This window comes from Prionailurus bengalensis, chromosome B2 (genome assembly GCF_016509475.1).
Source record: "Prionailurus bengalensis isolate Pbe53 chromosome B2, Fcat_Pben_1.1_paternal_pri, whole genome shotgun sequence".
Taxonomy (NCBI): domain Eukaryota; kingdom Metazoa; phylum Chordata; class Mammalia; order Carnivora; family Felidae; genus Prionailurus; species Prionailurus bengalensis.
In genome coordinates this window covers 75,347,168-75,371,368 of record NC_057349.1, presented here as the reverse complement: position 1 = coordinate 75,371,368, position 24,201 = coordinate 75,347,168, and the positions used below count along the sequence as shown (strand labels likewise).

Here is a 24,201-nt window from a genome sequence, read left to right as displayed (position 1 = left end):
TTCCAAAATACATAAAAATTTCTACAACCCAAAACAAAAAAAATCCCAAACAATCCAGTTTAAAAATGGACAGAGTACTTAAGTAGACATTTTTCTAAAGAAAGCATACAGATGGCCAACAGACACATGACAAGATGCTCAACATCACTAATCATTAGGAAAATGCAAATCAAAACTACAGTGAAATATCACCTTGTACATGTCAGAATGGCTAAAATAGAAAAAATAAGAAATGGCAAGTATTGGTGAAGATGTGGGAAAAAAAGGAACCCTCATGCACTGTTGGCGGGAATATAAGTTTGTACAGCCTCTATAGAAAACAATATGAAGGTTCCTCAAAAAATTAAAAATAGGGGCGCCTGGGTGGCTCAGTCGGTTGGGCGGCCGACTTCGGCTCAGGTCATGATCTCACCGTCCGTGGGTTCAAGCCCCGCGTCGGGCTCTGTGCTGACAGCTCAGAGCCTGGAGCCTGTTTCCGATTCTGTGTCTCCCTCTCTCTGACCCTCCCCTGTTCATGCTCTGTCTCTCTCTGTCTCAAAAATAAATAAACGTTAAAAAAAAAAATTAAAAATAGAACTACTATATGACCCAATAATTCCACCGCTGACTACTTACCCAAAGAAAACAAAAGCACTAATTTGAAAAGATTTATAAATACCCATTTATTGCAGCATTATTTACAATAGCTAAAGTATGAAAGCAACCCAAGTGTCCATCAATAGACGAATGGATAAAGAAGATGTGGTATACATACACACACACACACACACACACACACACACACGAATTGAAATGTCATAAAAAGGGATGAGATCTTGCCATTTATGATTATGTGGATGGACTTAGAGGGTATTATGTTAAGTGAATTAAGTATACAGAGAAAGACAGATACCATATGATTTCACTTATATGTAGAATCTTTTAAAAAAACTAAATGAATATACAAACAAATAAAAAGCAAAAACAGACTCAGAAATACAGAGAACACACTGGTGGTTGCCAGAGTGGGGGTGTAGAAGGGAATGGGAAAATAGGTGAAGAGGAGTGGGAGATACAGGCTTCCAGTTATGGAATGAATAAGTCACAAGAATAAAAGATACAACAAAGGGAATATAGTCAATGGTACTATTATAGTGCTGTATGTTGACAGATGGTAGCCACACTTGTGGTGAGCATAGAATAATGTATAGACTTGTCAAATCGCTATGTGGTACATCTGAAACTAATCTAACATTATTTGCCAACTACACTTCAATTAAAAAAATAATAAGACAAGGACTTAGTAATAAGTGCCCTGAACAAAAGGCAGAAATTAATTCAATAGAAATATTGAGGACAAGAGCCACAGGGACACACACAAGAATGTAGGGGTGCTTGGGAGGCTCAGTCAGTTAAGCGTCTGACTCTTGGTTGTGGTTAAGGTCATGGTCTGAAGGTTTGTGGGATCAAGCCTTGCATGAGGTTTGCAATGAGAGTGCAGACCCTGCTTGGGATTCTCTCTCTTTCTCTCCCTTTCTCTCTCTCTCTTTCTCTCTCGATTTCTAAGTTTCTTCAATAAAGCCTTAGAAAAAAAAGAATTCAGAAGGTTCTACAGCTAAGACAACTTCCTTTAAATTATCACCATTCTCTTAAGAATGAGAAGTCGTGGGGCAAGTGGGTGGCTCAATCAGTTAAGCCTCCCACTTGGGCTCAGGTCATGATCTCGTGGTTCACAAGTTTGAGCCCCATGACAGGCTTTGCACTGAAAGTTCAGAGCCTGGAGCCTGCTTCTGATTCTGTGTCTCCCTCTCTCTCTGCTCCTCCCCCAACTCACACTCTGTCTGTCTCTCAATAAATAAACATTAAAAATTTTAGAAAAAAAAGAATGAGAAGTGGCAGTTGAAACTAGAATCCACTTTATAGTCTTGGCAGATTGTGTTATTCAAGTATAATCAGCCTACATGTTCTTTTTAGAACGGACTGTCGTTTCTTTCTACAATCTTCATAAATTTCTGTAAGCATTCCTAGAGAAGGAGGGCTCTTCCTAACCAGAATAAAACAAATTAGATAAGCAAAGCCTCTTCTTTACCAGAGCTGTGTTCTCTGTTCTTAGTTTCATCCAGCTTCAAGTAGCAAGTGTTTTGAAGAAACAATCTCATCAAGCAAACATCTTTCTCTTTACTTTAAACTCCATTATCTCCTCTTGGAAGAGCACCTTGGCTCCAAGCAAAATGGTGAGAGCTACAGCCCAAGTATTGCTTACGCTAGGCAAAGGCCCGATACCTTTTGAAAGACTTCATTCCTTTAACGGCTTATATGTACTGCAATATGTATAAGTTTGTGAAGTAAATGATAATAACCACAAAACCACAAATTTAAATGTGAAGTAAATGATAATAACCACAAAACAATTTCCAGAGCTGTGTTCCAAAAATAAAGGTCTGAGATGCCTCCTCAGGCGAGTAGAGTAAGGCTGGACAACCCAGCACTAAAAGGCAATGGAGTATACAAAAAACCAAAGAAAGAAACAAGGCCCCAGTCTTCATGCTGATGGAGCTGGCAGATATATTTTCTTTATAGGCCAACTTTCCCCCACCTTCCCTAATGTCCCTAATAATGTCTGGCTAAATTATTGTTGTTGTATGACCCGGGAATTCTGGGAATTCAAAATAAATCTAGGCAATGTGTTTGTAAATGGGATTAGTATGAGAGTACAGAACCTTGAAGGAAAAGGCAGTATGTGCTCCGAAATTGTTTTGATGTCATTTTTATTTGAGACTAGAGAGTCAAAGAAGAAATATTAGGGAAAAAAAACATCTATTCTAATGGGGACATGAAGGCTTTAATTCAGTGTGTAAAAAAGAAAAACGGGAAAGGAAAACATGTTCAACATTTCCTTTTTAACCCCAGTGGATACACAGATAAGGATTGGGGAGGCAACACCTAAAGCCATGAATTAATTACATAGTCTTCGACTAGTATAGGGTTTGGGATTCAGAAGACCACGCAGTTTATAGACCCCCCAACTAAAGGGCTCTCCCAATATCACCTAATGTAAGGGTGCCAACAAATTCCCCTGCAGCTACAACACTAGCACTTTTATATCCCAGCAGAAAAGTACATTTATGAGCTCACACTTGTGTTTATGAGCCTGCCCCTTCCTAAGCAAGCCAGTGCATCACCCTAGGGCTCCACGTGTCTCTTTATAACTGAATCTGAGGCCTTTCGAACAAAAAGAAAGGAAAAGAATTCAATCATGATTTTTGATGCTGTGATTCAAAGTGCTAGTGTATGCTTTGAGAGAGCTGTAAGAACATATTCACAAGGGTATATCTGGGTAGCAACAGAGCAAAAACATTTTATAGCAAATTATAAAAACTTGAAAAAACATTATATTTTAAAGTTCTCCTCAGGTAAAATCCAGCTCCTGTCATTGTTCAAGATGATCTTGCTTATCCTAGGCCACACACTTTGAAATGCCCAGGTAATACAAATTATTTCCTCCTAGCCAATTAGTAGCTGTGTTAAACCCAAATAATAGCAAGTGACCCTAGAGTCTGGGAAAGTTCAAAGTCCACTGTCTCATTTCCTGATGCCCTGAAATACAGGTTCCCAGCACTGTGGCTCTTTGAATGGACAAAGGAAAATTGCCATAGTTTTACTCTTCTACTTTCATCCTTTTGCCCAATTTTAAAGACTTTACCATGAAAATCACAACAAAGAAAGGAAAATCTGCCCATGGTTCTAAATGATTTTTTAAAAATGTCATTTTTTGTTTCTAAAGACAAAAATGTTATCATAGCTTCATGTATATTTGTGCTCCCTTTCTAAGACCAGAAAAGTATGAGTTTAGTGAGGAAAATCAGGACAAAAGCAGAAATAAACAACCTACTTAACATAAGCCAGGAGCCACACACACACACAAAAAAAGATACCCAGGAATAAACTTAACCAAACTCTGAAAACTATAAAACATTGATGAAAGAAATTGAAGATGACACAAAGAAATGGAAAGATATTCCATGCTCATGGATTGAAAGAACAAATATTATTAAGATGTCTATACCACCCAAAGGAATCTACACATTTAATGCAATCCCTATCAAAATACTAACAGAATTTTTGACAGAACTAGAATAAAAATCCTAAAATTGTATGGAACCACCAAAGACCTCAAATAGCCAAAGCAATCCTGAAAAAGAAATACAAAGCTGGAGGCATCATAGTTCTATACTTCAAATTATATTACAAAGCTGTAGTAATCAAAACAGATGGTACGGACACAAAAATAGACACATAGATCAATAGAATGGAATAGAAAACCCAGAAATGAACCCACAATTATATGGGCAATTAATCTTCAATAAAGCAGGAAAGAATAAACAATGGGAAAATGACAATGTCTTCAACAAATGGTTTTGGGAAAACTGGACAGCCACATGCAGAAGAATGAAACTGGACCACTTCCTTACATTATACACAAAAATAAATTCAAAACGGATTAAAGACCAAGATGTGAGACCTAAAACCATAAAAATCCCAGTAGAGAACACTGGCAGTAACCTCTTTGACATTTGCTGTAGCATTTTTTCTTTTCTAGTAATGTCTCCTGAGGAAAGGGAAACAAAAGCAAAAATAAACTATTGGGACTCTGTCAAAATAAAAAGCTTCCGCACAGCAAAGGAAACAATTAACAAAACTAAAAGGCAATCGATGGAATGGGAAAAGATATTTGCAAATGACATATCCAATAAAGGATTAGTATCCAAAATATATAATGAACCTATAAAACTCAACACCCAAAAACTAAATAATCCAATTAAAAAAATGGGCAGAAGACATGAATAGACGTTTCTCCAAAGAAGACATACAGATGGCCAACTGACACGTGAAAAGAAGTTCATCATCACTTACCATCAGGGAAATGCAAGTCAAAACTACAATGAGATAGCATCTCACACTTGTCAGAATGGCCAAAATCAACAACACAAGAAACAAGTGTTGGTGAGGATGTGGAGAAAAAGGAACCCTCATGTATTATTGGTGGGAATGCAAATTGGTACAGCTACTGGGGAAAACAGTATGGAGTTTTCTCAAAAAGTTAAAAATAGAACTACTGTACAACCCAGCAATTGCACTTTCTGGGTTATTTACCCCCAAAATACAAAAACCCTAATTCAAAGGGCTACATGCGCCCCTATGTTTATAGCAGCATTATTTACAATAGCCAAGATATGGATGCAGACCAAGTGCCCATCAATTGACAAATGGATAAAGAAGTTGTGGTATAAAAATATAATGGACTATTATTCAGCCATAAAAAAAGAATGAAATCTTGCCATTTGTAACGATGTGGTTGGAGCTGGAGTATATTGTGGTAAGTGAAATAAGTCAGTCAGAGAAAGACATATACCATATGATTTCACTCATATGTGGAATTTAAGAAATACAACAAGTGAGCAAAAGGAAAGAGAGAGAAAGAGACAGAGACATGGAGAGAGAGAGAAACCAAGAAACAGACTATTAACCATAGGGAACTGATGGTTGCCAGAGGGGGAGTTGGGTGGAGGGATGGGTGCAATAGGTGAGGGGGATTAAGGAAGGCACTTGTGATGAGCACCAGGTATTGTACGGAAGTGTTGAATCTCTGTATTGTACACCTGAAACTAATATCACACTGTATGTTAACTAACTAGAATTGAAATAAAAACTTAAAAAAGAAACAATAAAATAAACCAGAGCCTACTTAAATTTTGTTTGGCTTTCTAGAAAATTATTTTCTCCATTTTCTCTTTCTTTTGGAGAAAGGAAGCCTGTTAGCAGGGAGAGTACGAATTTTATCAAGGGAATGATAAGCTTCCTTCTCTATGTAAAATCATAATCCAACCCACAATGTCTTGTCGCAGTAACCACCTACATGACCCACATATTGGGGTCACCTGTTTCTACTGGTGAATCTTTACTTGTATTTTTATTTCACAATCTTTTCTCAGTGAAGTTTAAAGCATCTCTGATAGCATGGTGTGGCTCTAAGAAATGAAGAAATGAGTGGTGAGATTGTAGAAAACAGGAAGAGATTATTTATGATCATATTGATCCTTGAGGTTATATCCACTGGTCTCCTTAGTATGGCCAGCATCTAAGTTTCCTAGGGCTGCTGTAGCAAAGTTCCACAAACTCTGTGGCTTAGAACAACAGAAATACATTCTCTCACAGTTCTGGAAGCTAGAAGTCAGAAATCAAGGGACCGGCAAGTTTGGTCCCTTCTGGAGGCTCTGAGGGAGAGTCTGTCTTGTGCCTCCCTCCTAGCCTCTGGGGGTTGCCAATATCTTATTCCTTGGCTTGCAGATGCATTGCTCTAATATCTACCTCCATCATCACACGGTGTTCCTCTCTACCTATCTCTCTGTTTTCTCTTCTTATAAGAATGCTAGTCATATTGAATAAGGGGCCCTCCCTACTTCATCTTAATTTATATCTTAATTACATCTGCAAAGACCCTTTTCCCAAATAAGGTCACAGTTACAGGTACCAAGGAAAATGACCTCAACATATCTTTGTGTTGACACTATTCAACTCACAACAGTCAGAATTTTTTCTTTCTTTCTGATTTTAACAAAAGTGATTGAAAGCCAAGAAACCATCTTATGTAACCATATTGTGGTCCTATCCACCACTAAAATGTATACCTTTGGCTTAACCTATGAGATTTGGATGTTAGCAAGTTATATGTTATACAGAAGGCCACAACTTAGCAACTAACTTTTAAAAGAAATCCATTAGGGGCATCTGGGTGGCTCAGTAGGTTAAGCATCCAACTCTTGATTTCGGCTCAGGTCATGATCTCATGATCTTTAGTTGAACCCCATATATAGGGCTCTGTGCTGGCCACGAATCCTGCTTAAGATTCTATCTCTCCCTCTCCTTCTGCCCCTCCCCTGCTCGCACGCACATGTGCACACTCTCTCCCTCAAAATAAAATAAAATAAAATAAAATAAAATAAAATAAAATAATAAGAAATCTGTTAGGCCAGTACCCTTTGGCCTCATTAAAACAACCCATTTGAATTGCTACATTTGGGCAAGCTCTAGAAATATCCTATTTGAAGTTGGTATCTAGCATCCAGACTTACCATCTATGATAAGAGACCAAAATTTAGAGTGTTGGAGTTTATGGAACCCACATATTGGATGACTAACTGGGGGTTACAAAACTGGATACCCACTTTGGAAGTTTCCTCCATGACCTACAAAAATTGTGCTGTTTCCAGTGAAATTCCAGGACAAGATTGCTTGGGAAGTAATTTTTCTGATTTCAAAATAGTAATAGGAGAATTGCTTTAGCAGTGGTTCCACTGAAATTGGCTCCATTGGGTGTTAGTCCCTCCATTCTTGAACAGATCCTGGCCAGGAGCCTCTTACCATGGACATTTGAGTTAGGACAACCCAACCTCTTAATTTAGTAGGCCAATCAGACAACTTTGAGAAAAAGGCAGAATAGAAATAAATCATCAAGCTGTTGTGACTGACTCCTCCAGCTTTACCAATTGGAATTAAATACCATGAAATCAGCAACTAAACTGTAGTAATTATATATTGTAACAACTACAGTAATTTCTTTTTTTTATATTTTTAAAAAATCTTTATTTATTTTTGAGAGAAACAGATAGCATGTGAGCAGGGGAGGAGCAGAGAGAGAGGGAGACACAAAATCTGAAGCAGGCTCCAGGCTCTGAGCTGTCAGCACAGAGCCTGACACGGGGCTCAAACTCACGAACTGTGAGATCATGACCTGAGCCGAAGTCAGACACTCAACCGACTGAGCCACCCAGGTGCCCCTCTTTTATGTCCATATTTCCCCCAACATTTTACAATGAAAATTTTCAAGTATACAGTAAAGTTGAAATAATTTCATAGTGAACATCACCTAGATTCTATCATTAACATTTCACTATACTTGCTTTTTCATATAAGTATCCATTGGTCCACCCTCTGTCCACTTATCAATCTTATTTTTATGCATTTTAAAGTAAATTACAGACATCAGTACATACCCCTTAAGTACTTCAGCATGCATATTATTATTTTTAAAAAATTTTTTTTCAACGTTTATTTATTTTTGGGACAGAGAGAGACAGAGCATGAATGGGGGAGGCGCAGAGAGAGAGGGAGACACAGAATCGGAAACAGGCTCCAGGCTCTGAGCCATCAGCCCAGAGCCTGACGCGGGGCTCGAACTCACGGACCGCGAGATCGTGACCTGGCTGAAGTCGGACGCTTAACCGACTGTGCCACCCAGGCGCCCCAGCATGCATATTATTAACTAGAGATTTTATTAACTAGAGAATAGGCCACACACAGTACTATGAGATATTTATGGAGGAATGAATAGCACATCCATGAGGATATATTTCATTTCATAAGTGTCCAAGTAGCATATTCCTTTCCTGAGCATTTCAGTAAAATTTAGAATACAAGATAAGCATGGTTATAGAGCTTAGATTAATATATTTTATTTAAAAAGTATAAAAAATTCATTAAACCATCTTATCCACAACTATTGATATCACATCCCTCCCTGGGCATATATACAAGAACTTGGGTTGGTATTGCTTCACAATTTAGGTCTCATGAGTTCCCAGCTGTTGTATAACAATAGTGAATTTGCTGACTTAGGTTCTCACCAAGGACCACAATCATTACATTTCTACTAGGTCATTTCTCATACTGCTTTCCTATACTATAATCTTCTTTCAAACACAAGCTTAAACTTGATGTCTTGTCAATAAAAATTCCATAAAGTCTAACCCTATGTTTTATTAATATTTGTCAAACACTATCTTTCCATTAAAGAGAAAGCACTATTTCTTTCCATTTATGCCCCATCTATTTTCATGAATTTCTGTACATTGCAGAGATTGCCTGGATAATATATCCCTGTTCTGATGGCAAAAGTTGCAAGTAAACATAGAATTTCATTGATTAAGTGGAGAGAGAGAAACAGGACAGGAAGCCACATGGGCTTAAAAAATGATTGAAGCTATTAACTCTCTATAAGGAGATCAGAAAACAGCAATGTAAGAACTCAGGGAAGGGATGGCGAATCAATGGGTATTGATGAAAGGTGAGCTAGTGGAAACAAGCAGAGAATCAAAAGGAAAAAAAATCATAGAAATAAGGCAAAATTGGAGGGACCACAAATCAAATAAAATAAACACAGTAAAATAATCAAAACAAAAAAGAAATTTATTTCTTTAAAAGTTGAAAAGAATTAGGGAGAAAATGATACAGAAACAGACTAAGGAAATCCGACACATATTTGGAATTACCAAAAAAAAAAAAAAGAAGAAGAAAAGAAAGAAATAAGAAAAGACAATATAAAGATTAGAGGGAAAGAAACAAAATGGTAAACATTATACCCTCCCTGCAATAGAAAAATGTAAATGTTGTATGCCCAGCAGTATAAAAGTAATTTAAGTATCACAGATTGAAATGGGCATAAGGGAAAAAGGTGAGAGGAAGAGTAAGTACAATGATCTGTAATGTATCTGAGTGAAATCATTTAAAGTTGGAAGTGAAGTAATAGAAATATGAGAATATATAAGTTGCACAAAGGTAAATTTTAAAAATATATTATTGATCAAAATTGGGAGGGCAGGGGGAGGAAGTTGAGAGAATGATGTGCAAATAAGCTAATCATCTGTTCATAGCAGGGAAAAAGAGATATTGTGTCTAAAAAATTAAAGGGCTAAGGGGATTATATATTTATAATTACACAAGTAACCACAAAACACTGAATTTTCTAAATATAAAATGAAACACCCATATCAAAATAAAGAAAATAGATCATGGAGTAAAATGCTTTTTTAAAACAATAAAACCAACAAATATAAAAAATATAATAAGATGAAGCCCACTTATTATTTTATAATAAAAATTATATATAAATTTTATTATAAAATTATAAATTTTAATATAATTTAATAATTATAAATTATTATAAAATTATAAAATTATAAATTGTATATAAATTTTGTTATAAAAATATAATAAGATGAAGCCCATTTATTATTTTTCAAATTAATAAATATACATGGATTTAACTCATCTATGAAAAGAAAAAGAATTGTAGACTAGATCAAAAGGTAAAACACAGTTTCAAGCTAAAACAAAGTGATTCAGAGAAATGAAAAATAAATGTCTGGGTAAAATTACACATATCAGGTAAATATAAACCAAAAGAAAGCAGGCATTTCAACTGTAATATCAGAGTAAGTGGATTACCAGAAAAAGAAAATTAAAGGAGACAATAAAAAGGCATTTTATACTCCTAAAATTTGCAATTAATGATAAGTGTGTGACAGCTAGAAATATTTACTTAAGCACAAAATAACACAGATACATTTTCATAATTCAGAAAGGATAGGAAATACCAGAAATGGACAAAAACATTTCTAGCAGGAGACTTTAATCCATCTTTCAGTCCATGAGAGATAAATTGGAAAAAGACAAGAATATAGAAAACTTAGATCACAAAATTAATAGGATAGATAAATTAATAGATATCTGATATTCAAAAAGTAGAAAGGCGCCTGGGTGGCTGGCTCAGTTGGTTAAGCCCCTGACCCTTGATTTCAGCTCAGGTCCTGGTCTCATGGTTTGTGGAATCAAGCCCTGCATTGGACTCACTGTGACAATGTGGAGCCTGGGGAGTCTCTCTCCCTCTGTCACTGCCCCTCCCCTGCTCGCTCGCTCTCTCTCTCTCTCTCTCTCTCTCTCTCAAAATAAATAAACATTTAAAAAAACAAAAACAAAAAATAGAGACTATATATTTTTAAGCATCCATGGTACAGTCACCAAAAAAAAAAAAAAAAGTTTTTTAGTTGATTTATTTATTTTTGAGAGAGAGAGAGCAAGCATGAGTCGGGGGTGGGCAGAGAGAGAGTGAGAGAGAGCATCCCAAAGAGGCTCCACACTGTCAGTACAGAGCCTGATGTGGGATTTGAACTTATGAAACTGTGAGATCATGACCTAAGTCGGAATCAAGTCAGATGCTTGACCAACTGAGCCACCCAGACTCCCGAACAGTCACCAAAATTGACCAGACTAAGTAACAAGGAAAATCCCAAATGAATTCTTTATGCTAATGAGTTTTACCATCTGAGAAGATAAATGCCTTTCTATTTATCTAAGTCTTATTTTTCCTTAGGAGCATTTTATCATTTAATTCATATAGGTTTTTGCCTAATTATTACTACCTTTAGTTTCTGATATTTTCTCTTATTTGTCACTATTGTTTTTTTTTTATTTTTTTTAATGTTTATTTATTTTTGAGACAGAGAGAGACAGAGCATGAACGGGGGAGGGTCAGAGAGAGGGAGACACAGAATCTGAAACAGGCTCCAGGCTCTGAGCTGTCAGCACAGAGCCCGACGCGGGGCTGGAACTCACGGACAGGGAGATCGTGACCTGAGCCGAAGTCGGACGCTTAACCCACTGAGCCACCCAGGCACCCCTATTTGTCACTATTGTTAATAGGCTCTTTCATTCCACCATTCTGTTATATTGACTATAAGTATGTATATAGAGAGAATTATATATATATATATATATATATATATATATAATTTTTGAATATTAGTTTTATACTATGCTCCTTTACTGAACTATAGAAGATTTTTCAGCTGATTTTTTTTGTTGATGCATGCCAGGAAACTGCAGTCCACTTCACAGCGCCTCTATACTCATGGGGAAGGTGGCCAGGAGGGGAACCTGAAGGTTCCTGCAAATACTCCTGGCAGCTGAAACCCACTCATCTGCCTTCACTGCTGGAAGAGAACATGATTTCTGCCTTCTTTCCACTTTCCAAAGCAATATAGGTGTGCATTTTATTCATACAATATAAATTGCATCCAGAGGGGAAAGTGAGCCTAATAAATGTACTTTTCAGCTTCCAGCCCCCATGATACAGGAGAAGCATGACAGGGGATATGAATGAATACAATTTACAAAAAAAAAAAAAAAGGATCCAACATGAATATAAAATATATAAAAAGTTCATAAGATGTCAATAAGATTTAGAAAAGTGGCCAAAGGATATAAACAGTTCACAGAAAAATCAGCAAAGGTATGAATAAACAGTTCAAAGAAAATGATGTCTATAAAATGTTTCTTAAATAAATGAAAGTATTTCACATTCACCTATATGAGAAATGCAAATATAATGTACCACAGCATAAGAGTTTTCATTGTTTGACTGGAAACATCATAATGTTGGCAGTACACTGTACTGGTGAGTGTATGAGGAAACAAGATCTCTCTTATTATAGTGGGAGAGTGTGGTTTGGCATTATCTATTAAAATTACAATTGTATATATATTTCATTTAACATAGAAATTCCGCTCCCAAGAATTTATCCACCAGATATGTTTGCAGGTGTGAAATTGTGTAGCAAATATCTTCACACAACTAACTGTCCACCAATTGGGGGTTGGTTATATTATGTTGTAGTCATACAATAGATTATTACCATCTTCAAAAAGAATGAAGAGGGAGGAGTTAAGATGGCAAAATAGTAAGGGGACCCTGGACTTGTCTTGTCCCCCAAACATAGCTAGATCAACATCAAACCATTTTGAACACCCAGGAAATCGATATGGGGATTAAAGAAAATCTTCACAATTTGAGGGAAAGAACACGGCAGGTAGCTGGTATGGAGAAGTTGGGCAAGAGAAGAACTACAATGCCACAGAAGGGAGGGAGTCATTTTTGTGGAGAGGAGAAAGAGGGGGGAGAGAGAGCAGCACATTGGATTTGTGCAAGAAAGCACTCCCTGAAAGCAACGAGATAGAAAGAATGAAAACACATACAGGGGACTACACAAGAAAACTGTCCCCCAAAACCATTGACGGGGGGAAAGGTGTTTTTTGTTTTTTGGGTTTTTTGCCAGTTTCTTCTTATAAACAATGGAGCACAGAGTCTGAAGTTTCAAAGGTCAGTCCCTGGTGGTACTCCCATGAGGAAGCAGGGTGGAGCCCCTGGATTAAGCAGTGAGGTCTGAGGATCTCCTGGATTGCAGAGAGAAGTGCTTCCCCTGCTTGGAGTGCATTTGGTGGAGAGGATACAGCTTCTCCACAGGCAAAAGACCCACCAGGAGCCATCAAGCCCCCATGTTCACCTGTATAGGGGAAACTGGACCTAGCTTTATTTGGGTATTTTTATTTGTCCATTTGTTTGTTTGCTTTGTTGTTGTTGTTGCTTCTGTTTTTGTTTTTGTTGTTTTTGTTTCTTGGATACAGAAACAGCAAAATTTTTTATTTTATTATTTTTTTAATTAGTAATTTTTTTCTCTCTTTTCTTTTTTCTCTTTAAAAATTTTTTTTTAATGTTTATTTGTTTTTGAGAGACAGAGCATGAGCAGGAGAGGGGCAGAGAGAGAGAGGGAGACACAGAGTCCAAAGCAGGCTCCAGGCTCTGAGCTGTCAGTACAGAGCCTGATGAGGGGCTTGAACTCAAGAGTGGTGAGATCATGACCTGAGCTGAAACCCGATGCTTAACCGACTGAGCCACCCAGGTGCCCCTCTCTTTTTTTGTATCAAGCTTCTCTTAACAAGAAGACCAAAACACACCTAGGATCCAACTTCCTTTATTTGATTTTTTTAAAAAAATTTTATTTCATACTATTATTATTGTTGTTGTTGTTTCTTCCTCCAAAATGACAAGATGGGGGAATTCACCTCAAAAGAAAGAACAGGAAGAAATGATGGCCAGAGATTTAGTCCATGCAGATATAAATAAGATGCCTGAACTAGAATTTAAAACAACAATCATACAGATACTAGCTGGGTTTGAAAAAAGCATAGAAGACAGCTGAGAACCACTTTTTGCAGAGAAAAAAGAACTAAAATTTAGTCAGGCCAAAATTAAAAATGCTATAACCAAGATGCAAACCCAAATGGAGGCCATAAAAATGAAGATGGACAAGACACAGGAGCAAATTAGTGATATAGAGGATAAAAATGTGGAAAATAATGAAGCTGAAAGGAAGAGGGAAACAAAGGTCAGGGATCATGAAGACAGACTCAGCAATTTATTATAACATGATAACATTTGTATCATAGAAGTCCCAGAAGATCCAAAGAGAGAAAGAGGGGCAGGTTTATGTAAACAAATTATGGATGAAAACTTCCCTAATCTGGGGAAGGGCACAGACATCAAAATCTAAGAAGCATATAGAATTCCCATTAATTTCAGCAAAAGCCAGCCATTGTCAAGACATATAGTCAAACTCACAAAACGCATTGACAAGGAAAGAATCCTGAAAGCAGCAAGGGAAAAAGTCTTTAACTTACAAGGGAAGACTGACAATGTTTGCAGCAGATCTGTCTACAGAAACTTGCCAAGCCAGAAAGTAGTGGCAAGATATATTCAACATGCTGAATGGAAAAAAATATGCAGCCAAGAATATTCTATCCAGCAAGGCTGTCATTCAAAATAGAAGAAGAGATAAAGAGTTTCCCAGACAAACAAAAACTAAAGGAGTTTGTGGCAACTAAACCAGCCCTGCAAGAAATTTTAAGGGAGACTCTTTGAGTGGAGAAAGAAAAAGACCAAAAGCAGCAGCAGCAGCAGCAGCAACAACAACAACAACAACAACAACAAAATAGAAAGGACCAGAGAGCATCACCAGAAACTCCAACTCTACAGGTAATACAATGGCACTAGGTTCATATCCTTCAATAATCACTCTGAATGTAAATGGACTAAATGTTCCAATCAAAAGACATATGGTATCAGAATGAATAAAAAAAAAACCCAAAATCAACAAGATCCATCTATATGTTACCTACAAGAGACTCATGTTAGACCTAAAGATACCTGCAGATGGAAAGTGAGGGGATGGAGAGCCATCTTTCATGATAATAGATGTCAAAAAAAAGCCAGAGTAGCCATACTTACATCAGACAAACTAGATTTTACAACATGGGGTGCCTGGGTGGCTCATTCAGTTAAGCATCTGACTTCAGCTCAGGTCATGATCTCACAGTTTGTGAGTTCAAGCCCCATGTCGGGCTCTGTGCTGACAGCTCAAAGCGTGGAGCCTGCTTTGGATTCTGTGTCTCTCTCCCTCTCTCCCTGCTCTACCCTCGCTCACACTCTGCCTCTGCCTCTGTCACTCTGTCTGTCTCTCTCTAAAGTAAATAAACATTAAAAAAAAAACCAAAAACTGTAACAAGAGATGAAAAAGGGCATTATATCATAATTACAAGGTCTATCCATCAAGAAGAGCTAACAATTAGAAATATGCCCCCAACTTGAAGCACCCAAATATATAAATTAATAATAACAAAGAAACTCATTGATAATAATACAATAATAGTAGTGGACTTTAACACCCCACTTACAGCAAGAAACCTAACAGACACCTAAGCAGAAAACCAACAAGGAAGCAATGGCCTCGAATGACACACTGGGCCAGATGGACTTAACAGATATATTCAGAACATTTCATCCTAAAGCAGCAGAATACACATTATTTTGGGATGCACATGGAACATTCTCCAGAATAGATCACATACTGGGTCACAAAACAGCCCTCAACAAGTATAAAAGGATTGAGATCATACCATGCATATTTTCTGATCACAATGCTATGAAACTTGAAGTAAACCACAAGAAAAAGTTTGGAAATCCCTCAAACACATAGAGGTTAAAGAACATCCTACTAAAGAATTGTTGGGTTAACCAGGAAATTAAAGAAGAAATTAAAAAATACAAGGAAGCAAATGAAAATGAAAACACTATAGTCCAAAACCTATAGGATGCAGCAAAGGCAGTCCTAAGAGGAAAGTACATTGCAATTCAGGCTTATATCAAGAACCAAGAAAGGTCCCAAATACTCAATCTAACCTTACACCTAAAGGACCTAGAAAAGGAACAGCAAATAAAGCCTGAAGCTAGCAGAAGAAGGGAAATAATAAAGATTAGAACAGAAATAAATGATATAGAAACAAACAAACAAACAAAAACGGTAGAACAAATCAATGAAACTAAGAGCTGGTTCTTTGAAAGAATTAACAGAATTGATAAACTTCTAGCTAGACTTATCAAAAACAAAAATAAAAAAAAAAGGAAAGGACCCAAATAGATAAAATCATGAATGAAAGAGAGAGATCACAACCAACATTGCAGAAATACAAACAATTATAAAAGAATACTATGAAAAATTATATGCCAACAAACTGGGCAATCTGGAAGAAGTGGACAAATTCCTAGAAACTCATACACTACTAAACCTCAAACAGGAAGAAATAGAAAATTTGAACAGACCCATAATCACCAAAGAAATTGAATCAGTAATCAGAAATATCTCAATAAACAAGAGTCCTGGGCCAGATGGCCTCCCAGAGGAATTCTACCATACAAATAAGAGTTAATATCTATTCTTCTCAAACTCTTCCAAAAAATAGAAATAGAATGAAAACTCCCAAACTCATTGTATGAAGCCAGTGTTACCTTAATTCTGAAACCATACAAAGACCCCACTAAAAAGGAGAATTACGGCCAATAACCCTGATGAACATGGATGCAAAAATTCTCAACAAGATATCAGCAAATCAGATTCAACAGTACATTAAAAGAATTATTCATCATGATCAAGTGGGATTTATTACTGGGTTGCAGCGCTGGTTGAATATTTGCAAATCATATACCATGTTAATAAAAGAAAGGATAAGAATCATATGATCCTGTCAATAGAATCAGAGAAAGCATTTGACAAAATACAGCATCCATTCTTGATAAAAACCCTCAACAAAGTAGGTATAGAAGGAACATACCTCCATTTTATAAAGGCCATATACGAAAGACTCAAAGCTAATATTATTCTCAAAGGGGAAAAACTGAGAGCCTTTCCCCTATAGTGAGGAACAAGACAAGAATGTCCAGTCTCACCATTACTATTTAATATAGCATTGGAAGTCAGCCTCAGCAATCAGATAACAAAAAGAAATAAAAGGTACCCAAATAGGCAAGGAAGAAGTCAAACTTACACTATTTGCACGCAACGTGATACTCTATTTAGAAATCCCAAAAGACTCCACCAAAAAATGGCTAGAACTAACACATAAATTCAGCAAAGTCATAGGATATAAAATCAATGTTCAGAAATCTGTTGCATTTCTATATACCAATAATGAAGCAGCAGAAAAAGAAATCAAGGACTCCGTCCCATTTGCAATTGCACCAAAAACAATAAGATACCTAGGAATAAACCTAACTAAAGAGTTAAAAGATCTGTACTCTGAAAACTATAGAATACTTATGAAAGAAATTTAAGAGGACACAAAGAAATGGAAAAGCATGCCATGCTCGTGGATTGGAAGAATAAACATTGTTAAATTGCCTATACTACCCAAAGCAATCTACACATTTAAAGCAATCCCTATCAAAATGCCACCAGAATTTTTTGCAAACTAGAACAAATAATCCTAAAATTTGTATGGAACCACAAAAGATCCTGAATAGCCAAAACAATCCTGAAAAAGAAAAACAAAACTGGAAGCATCACAATTCCAGATTTCAAGCTATATCACAAAGCTGTAGTCATTAAGGCAGTATGGTCTGGCACAAAAACAGACACAGAGATTAATGGAACACAATAGAAAACCCAGAAATGGACCCACAACCATATGGTCAACTCATCTTTGACAAAGCAGGAAAGAATATCCAATGGAAAGAAGACAATCTCTTCAACAAACTGTGCTGGCAAAACTGGACAGCAACGTGCAGAAGAATGAAACTGAACCACTTTCTTATACCACGCACAAAAATAAATTCAAAATGTATGAAAGGCCTAAATGTGAGACAGGGAACCATCAAAATCCTAGAGAACACAAGCAATAACTTCTTTGACTTCACTGGAGCAAATATTTACTAGACACATTGCCAAAGGCAAGGGAAACAAAAGCAAACATGAACTATTGGGACTTCATCAAGGTAAAAAATTTCTACACAGTGAAAGAAATAATCAACAAAACTAAAAGGCAGCCTATGGAATGGGAGAAGATATTTGTAAACAATATATCCGATAAAGGGTTAGTATCCAAAATCCATAAAGAACTTTTCAAAATCAACACCTGAAAAACAAATGACCCAGTTAAGAAAGGGGCAGAAGACATGAATAGACACTTTTACAAAGAAGACATCTAGATGGCCAACAGAAGTTGAAAAGGTGCTCAACATCATTCATCATCGGGGAAATACAAATCAAAACCACAAGAAGGTACCACCTCACACCTGTCAGAATGGCTAAAGTTAACAACATAAGAAACAACAGGTGTTGGCAAGGATGTGGAGAAAGGGGAACTCTCTTGCACAGTTGATGGAAATGCAAACAGGTGCAGCCACTCTGGAGAATAGCCACTCTGGGTGTTCCTCAAGAAACTAAAAATAGAAGTACACCACGATCCAGCAACTGCACTATTAGGTATCTACCCAAAGGATTAAAAAATGTAGATTAGAAGGGGTACATGCACCCCAATGTATAGCAGTATTATCAACAGTAGCCAAACTACGCAGAGAGCCCAAATGTCCATTGACTGATCTGTGAATGAAGATGTGGTGTATATAAACACAATGGAATATTACTCAGCCATAGAAAAGAATGAAATCTTGCCATTTACCATGACATGGATGGAGCTAGAATGTATTCTGCTGAGTGAAATAAGTCAGTCAGAGAAAGACAAATACTATATGATTTCACTCATATGTGGAGTTTAAGAAACAAAACATATGAACACATGGTAAGGAGAGGGGGAGAGAGAAGAGAGGGAAACAAACCACAAGAGACTCTTAAAGACAGAGAAACAAACTGAAGATTGATAGAAGTGGGTGGAGGATGGACTAGATGGGTGATGGGTATTAAAGAGTGCATTTGTTATGATGGGCACTGGATGTACTCCTGAAACTAATACTACACTGTGTGTTAACTAACTAAAATTTGCATTTAAAAAAGGAAGAATAACAATAAAGAAAAACTCTGTGAACTTCTTTGGACATATTTTCAAGACATTAAGTGAAAAAAAACCAAGGTGCAAAACTTTACGTAGAGAAGTCTAACACTTGTTTAAAAAAAAAGAGAAATCACATATATTGCATCAGTTTTTATTTGCTAAAAATTCTAGAAAGGCAAATAGGAAACTAACAATAGTGATTATCTTCGGGAGGGGACTGTAAGAATTGAGCAGATGAAGGACAGGGAGAGAAAGATTCTCTTGGGTTTTATGGTTGGATTACATAAATATGTTCCCTAGTCAAAAATAAATTAATGAGTTTTCAGATGAAGAAGATTGGCAGAGGAAAAGAACTTGGCACAAGGTCAGTGGAATGCTAAAAAGGCAATATCAAAAGACTTGAGAATAAGCCCTGCAAGGAATGAAGAGTGAGTCTGTATAATTCAGCTTAGAAAAGAGAAAACTGAGAGGTGATAGAACAGAACTCCTACATATAAACTGGCTGCTAGCCATTTGCCATCTTCCCTGAAAACAGGAGATAGGAGAGTTAAAGCATGAGTGATTTCACTTCAATATCCAAATAAGACTGCAAATACAGGGCTAGGTTATCAAAAGAATACACAGACTTGCTTTCTCTGAATCCCACCACTCCTTGAAATACAGAACTCTTCATTCACTAGCCAAAATACCCTGCACTGGCTTTTGGTCCACACCTGGGTGACTCAGTTGGTTAAGCATTTGACTTTGGCTCAGGTCATGATCTCAGTTGGTGGGTTTGAGCCCTGCATTGGGCTCACTGCTGTCAGAGCAAAGCCCACTTTTGATAGTCTGTCCCCTCCTCTCTGTCCTTCTTCTCTTGTGCTTGTGCTCTTTCTCTCTCTCTCTCTCTCTCTCTCTCTCTCTCTCTCTCTCAAAAATAAATAAACATTTTTAAAAAGTTTAGAATACAATGAATACAAAGCCATTCCTACTCTGCACCAGCCTGCCTTTAAACCTAGGGCTATTGCTGGGCCATTCCTGCTTTCCTCCTTCCATACAACATACTCTCACCTCCAACCTGGTGATAACTTCCTGTTTTTAAAACCTGTGCATTTTCCTCTACTGATACTCATCTCACTTCCTGGAATATCATCCTACTTCACTTCCTAGAGAGCTCCTATTCACTCTTGAGACTCAGAAGGTAAGACCTTTGTGAAATACTTTTGGAAGCATCTCTGTGGCACAATTTGTTGTTTCCCCCATGCCTTCCCATGCCAAATGCCCACATTTCTGTCTTTTATTGTTCATTAGACTACATGATGGTTAGTGGAATAGAGGTTTGATGCCCCATTAAAATTGGCAGATATATCTTTCTATCCTTAGAAACCAATATTGTGGCCTATAACTAACTAGCACAGTACCTGACCTCAAATTATGCTGACTGTATGGAGAGTGTGGTATAAAAGCACACTTGGAAATGAGAAAATCTAGGCAGTAATTCTGTGCCTATATATTTCAAACCCTTTGAAGAAATGGGATGATTACTAGTCTGCTCTACTATATTTACAATGTCAGGGACAAAATCCAAGGCAATCCTTGGGCTGTGCTAAATAGATCCTGAATACATCAGAATACATGCTATTTCAAAAGATGTACAGTGGGCTTGCCATCAATGCAATCGTACCGTCTGGAATATAAATGTGCAAAAGCATACTTTGAAAGTGAAGCTCCATCAGTTGCATATCCTACATGAAGAATATGATAACTTGTATGTGTGTGTTCTAATAACACATGTTTTTGAAGCTTCCAAACTTAATGTACTACTAATTTATTTTAGCATTTTGGCTTATTTCCTTAAGGATAAAAAGGAGAAAAAGTCCACAAATGCTTCTACCTGGAGCTCATCAACACCATATCTCTAATTATAAAACAAATAGAAATAAGACCTCTTTATGAAGTCTTGGTCTTAGAAATGGGTCTCTTACACGTCAGAAAAATACATTTGAATTTATGCTTCATCCAAAGTTTCCAATTATCAAATTCAATCTATATTTTACCTCCAAAGGCTTGTGCGAACACCCAAGTCCCTGCGTAATCATTTCATTTATCATAATTGATTAAATTGTCCATAATTGTCATAAATTATTGTATCACTAATTGGGACAACGAATCAAGCAGAAATACCTATGTCCTCGTGCAAGTTCAGTTTCATTTTGAATCTGCACAAGAGAAATGGAGTCAGACCCAATTGGGCTGAACAGCCAGTGTAATCATACTGTTGAGCATTAGGCAGGTACTCATCCTCATTAAACTTTTGTGTCCTCACCTGTGAAAGGAGGAATAATAACAACATTCCCTAGAGAGCTTTGAATTATGAATAACCTAGAAACTGGTGGCACATAATGCCTGGCACATAATAGATTTTCAATAAGTTGTGTTGTTTTTTAAATCATGGTTCCATTTGCCAGTCAGTATTTTATTTACCTTCTTGCAGCTTCCTCAGTGTGGAGCACTCTTGCCCATGCATATCTCACCTTAATGAAGTAAACTCATCTTGGCCCTTAAATACCAATGTCAACACCCCTGAGAAAACTTCCTGACTTCCTCCCACCTCTTCAGGCCAGTTAGTCACTCTTGAGTCTTCTGCCTTAACATTGTAGGTCTACCTCTGTCTTTGCCTTTATTATACTATAATATTTATTTACTCCTTTAGCTCCCCTACTTTAATGTAAGTTGCTTGAGAAAATAGATTGTGTCTTCATCTGTGTTATATTAGTATCTTCTAGCACCGTGTATTTCAAAGGGAAGTAAAAATAAGGGCTCTTAAAATATTTTAATTCAGACAGCTAAAATTGAAAGAAAGCATTGATGTTAATGGTATTTTGACTAAAAATCCAGAGGGAAATCCCCCTATTATGCCAAATATTTAAATTTTTGAAGTCCCGAGATAGTTTTTGCTTATCTCAAAAAATAAAAGTGTGGTAGTTTTCTGTTAATCTAAAGGATCTCAGGGGCACCTGGCTGGCTCAGTCAGAAGAGCACACGATTCTTGATCTTGGCGACATGGGCTCAAGCCCCATGTTGGGTGTAGATATTACTAAATAAATAAATAAACCTAAAAAAATAAAGAACCTCAGATTCTGGGTCTAGGGGGTTTATTGAAGTGCAATATAAGTAAAAAAAAAAAAGTCAGCTCTGCCACAAGCAAATTCAAGCGTAACATGAACAACGTACTTTCCATAATATTTGTCCATATGGCCAAAGCTTATAACATTGTCTCAACAAGTCTATAGATGAATAAAAAGTGAATGAGAGACCCTCTGTTTTAGGTGAAGTTAAGGAAAGTTTGGGAAAAAAGTAAAAAATTATTCAGTAGTGAGGGTATGCAAGCTGATTCTATGTGTTTAATTCTCTGACGAACTACACTGAGAGTGGAGTAAGGCTGGTTCCAAATGGGGCTGGAAATATGCAAGAATTCTCAGTGCCTCCCCCTTCGAACTCCCTGTCACCCACAAATGATTTATCAATTCAGATTAATTTAATTAGTAAGATCATCTTTCAAAATAAAAAATACCACTATGGGATGGGAAGAATAATAAATAGTAAAGCAATCATCTGAATGCTATCATCAAATGTTCAGTTCAAATCAGAACCACACCTTGCTAGTTAAGATTGGAAGCAATCTTACACTAGAAAGAGGAAAAAGATCTGGATCTGAGAGGCTCAGTCTCTTAGTCTCACTCTTTATACTTCTGGTGCAGAACAGTACATCCAGATTTTGTTATGTAGGAATCTGGACAGGTGTTTTACTTCTAAAACCAAGAAACTTGGTTTTCAAACCAAACACATGAGAAATCTAAAACAACTCAGATAGTTTTCAACACAAACAACTGACAAAAAAAATTTATAATTACCTCCTATTATCTAAGGAGGAAGGATTCTGGTAAGAGATGGCTTTCATTTGTTGAGCACAAAGCCAGCAGTATGGTGACCAGTGGCTTCCTTATAGGACAGTTTGAGGAGACGAGCATGAGGCCCAGCTGGAGGAGTTTACAGTGTCCTTTGTCAATCTAAGAATGGAGATGTGGAGGGAGTTGAGGGGACCCCAGGAAGGTAACGCTGGAGGGAGGAGGGTGGGAGAAGAAAGGGGAGACTGCAGCAGGCTACAGCAGAAGACAAGAGGAAAATTGCCCAAGATGGGGAGGAAGTGAAAGGTTCCGAGCTCTCTGATGTCAACCAGCTTCCCCACCAAGCCTGCAGTGGAATGTCCATTTCTCACCAATGCTTGGGGGAGAGGCTTTTCATTTGGAAAAATGAGAAGCCCCCTGAGTTCTCTTCCAAGATGGTCATGGGATGAGGACAAAACTGTCCATTGGGCCCAGCCACGACTGTCTCACATAACTATTTTAGTCTTTTGGTTTGATTTCAACTTCAAAGGGGATCAACTAATTTCATCATTGATAGAGATGAAAGAAAAAGATAAACGAACCCCAACCAGTATGGGCTATGCATCCTGCAGGGGTTTGCTCTTGGTTAAAACAGTGATGTTACTTGGAGTCAATAATGGAAAAACTCTTCAGAAATCATTGAAATTGAGTTTACTGGGCCATGATGTCACAATCTCAACTGGAACAGCTATACTGACAGAGCTGTAAATATTTTCCTTTGAAATCACAATAGTCCAATATAGGGTGTCTCTGTAGTAAAATCATCCCTCCTGGCTGAGAAAATTGGTTGCCAGGGTAACAGAGTTAAAGCAGCAAGTGGCTGAAAATCGTTTTTCATTCCCAGCACGATGCTTTCCTCTTTCACAAAATAACACCAACACTCTGACAGGCAAAATAACAAAAAAGAAAAACCCTAATTGTGGACACTTTAGAATTCATGGACACAATTTTCTACCAGTCTCATTAATCCATTTCTCCACACCACCCTATCATCTGATCCCTACCAAAAATGTTTTGATTCATCCCACCTCTTACTATAAATCTCCCTTCTCTTTGGACTGATGTGATGATACAGTGTCATTCCATAGTTCTTCACAAATGCTTATGTTTGTAAGTTTATATTCAGCCAGGAGCCAGAATAGAGCAAACAACACCCTCAGTACCCTGTTTATACATACTCCAAGTCCATTTACAAACAATTCCAGCTGGATCCTTACCTGTGAAGGTAAATGCATTGCCTTACCCTCCAAAATGAACTTCCTTCCAGAGTTTCTCATTTTAT

At 37.1% G+C, this 24,201-nt stretch overlaps 1 pseudogene; it reads right to left on the bottom strand.

Moving 5' to 3' along the window:
- LOC122490498 overlaps positions 1 to 24,201 on the bottom strand; it is a 70,386-nt pseudogene that overhangs the window by 10,136 nt on the left and 36,049 nt on the right.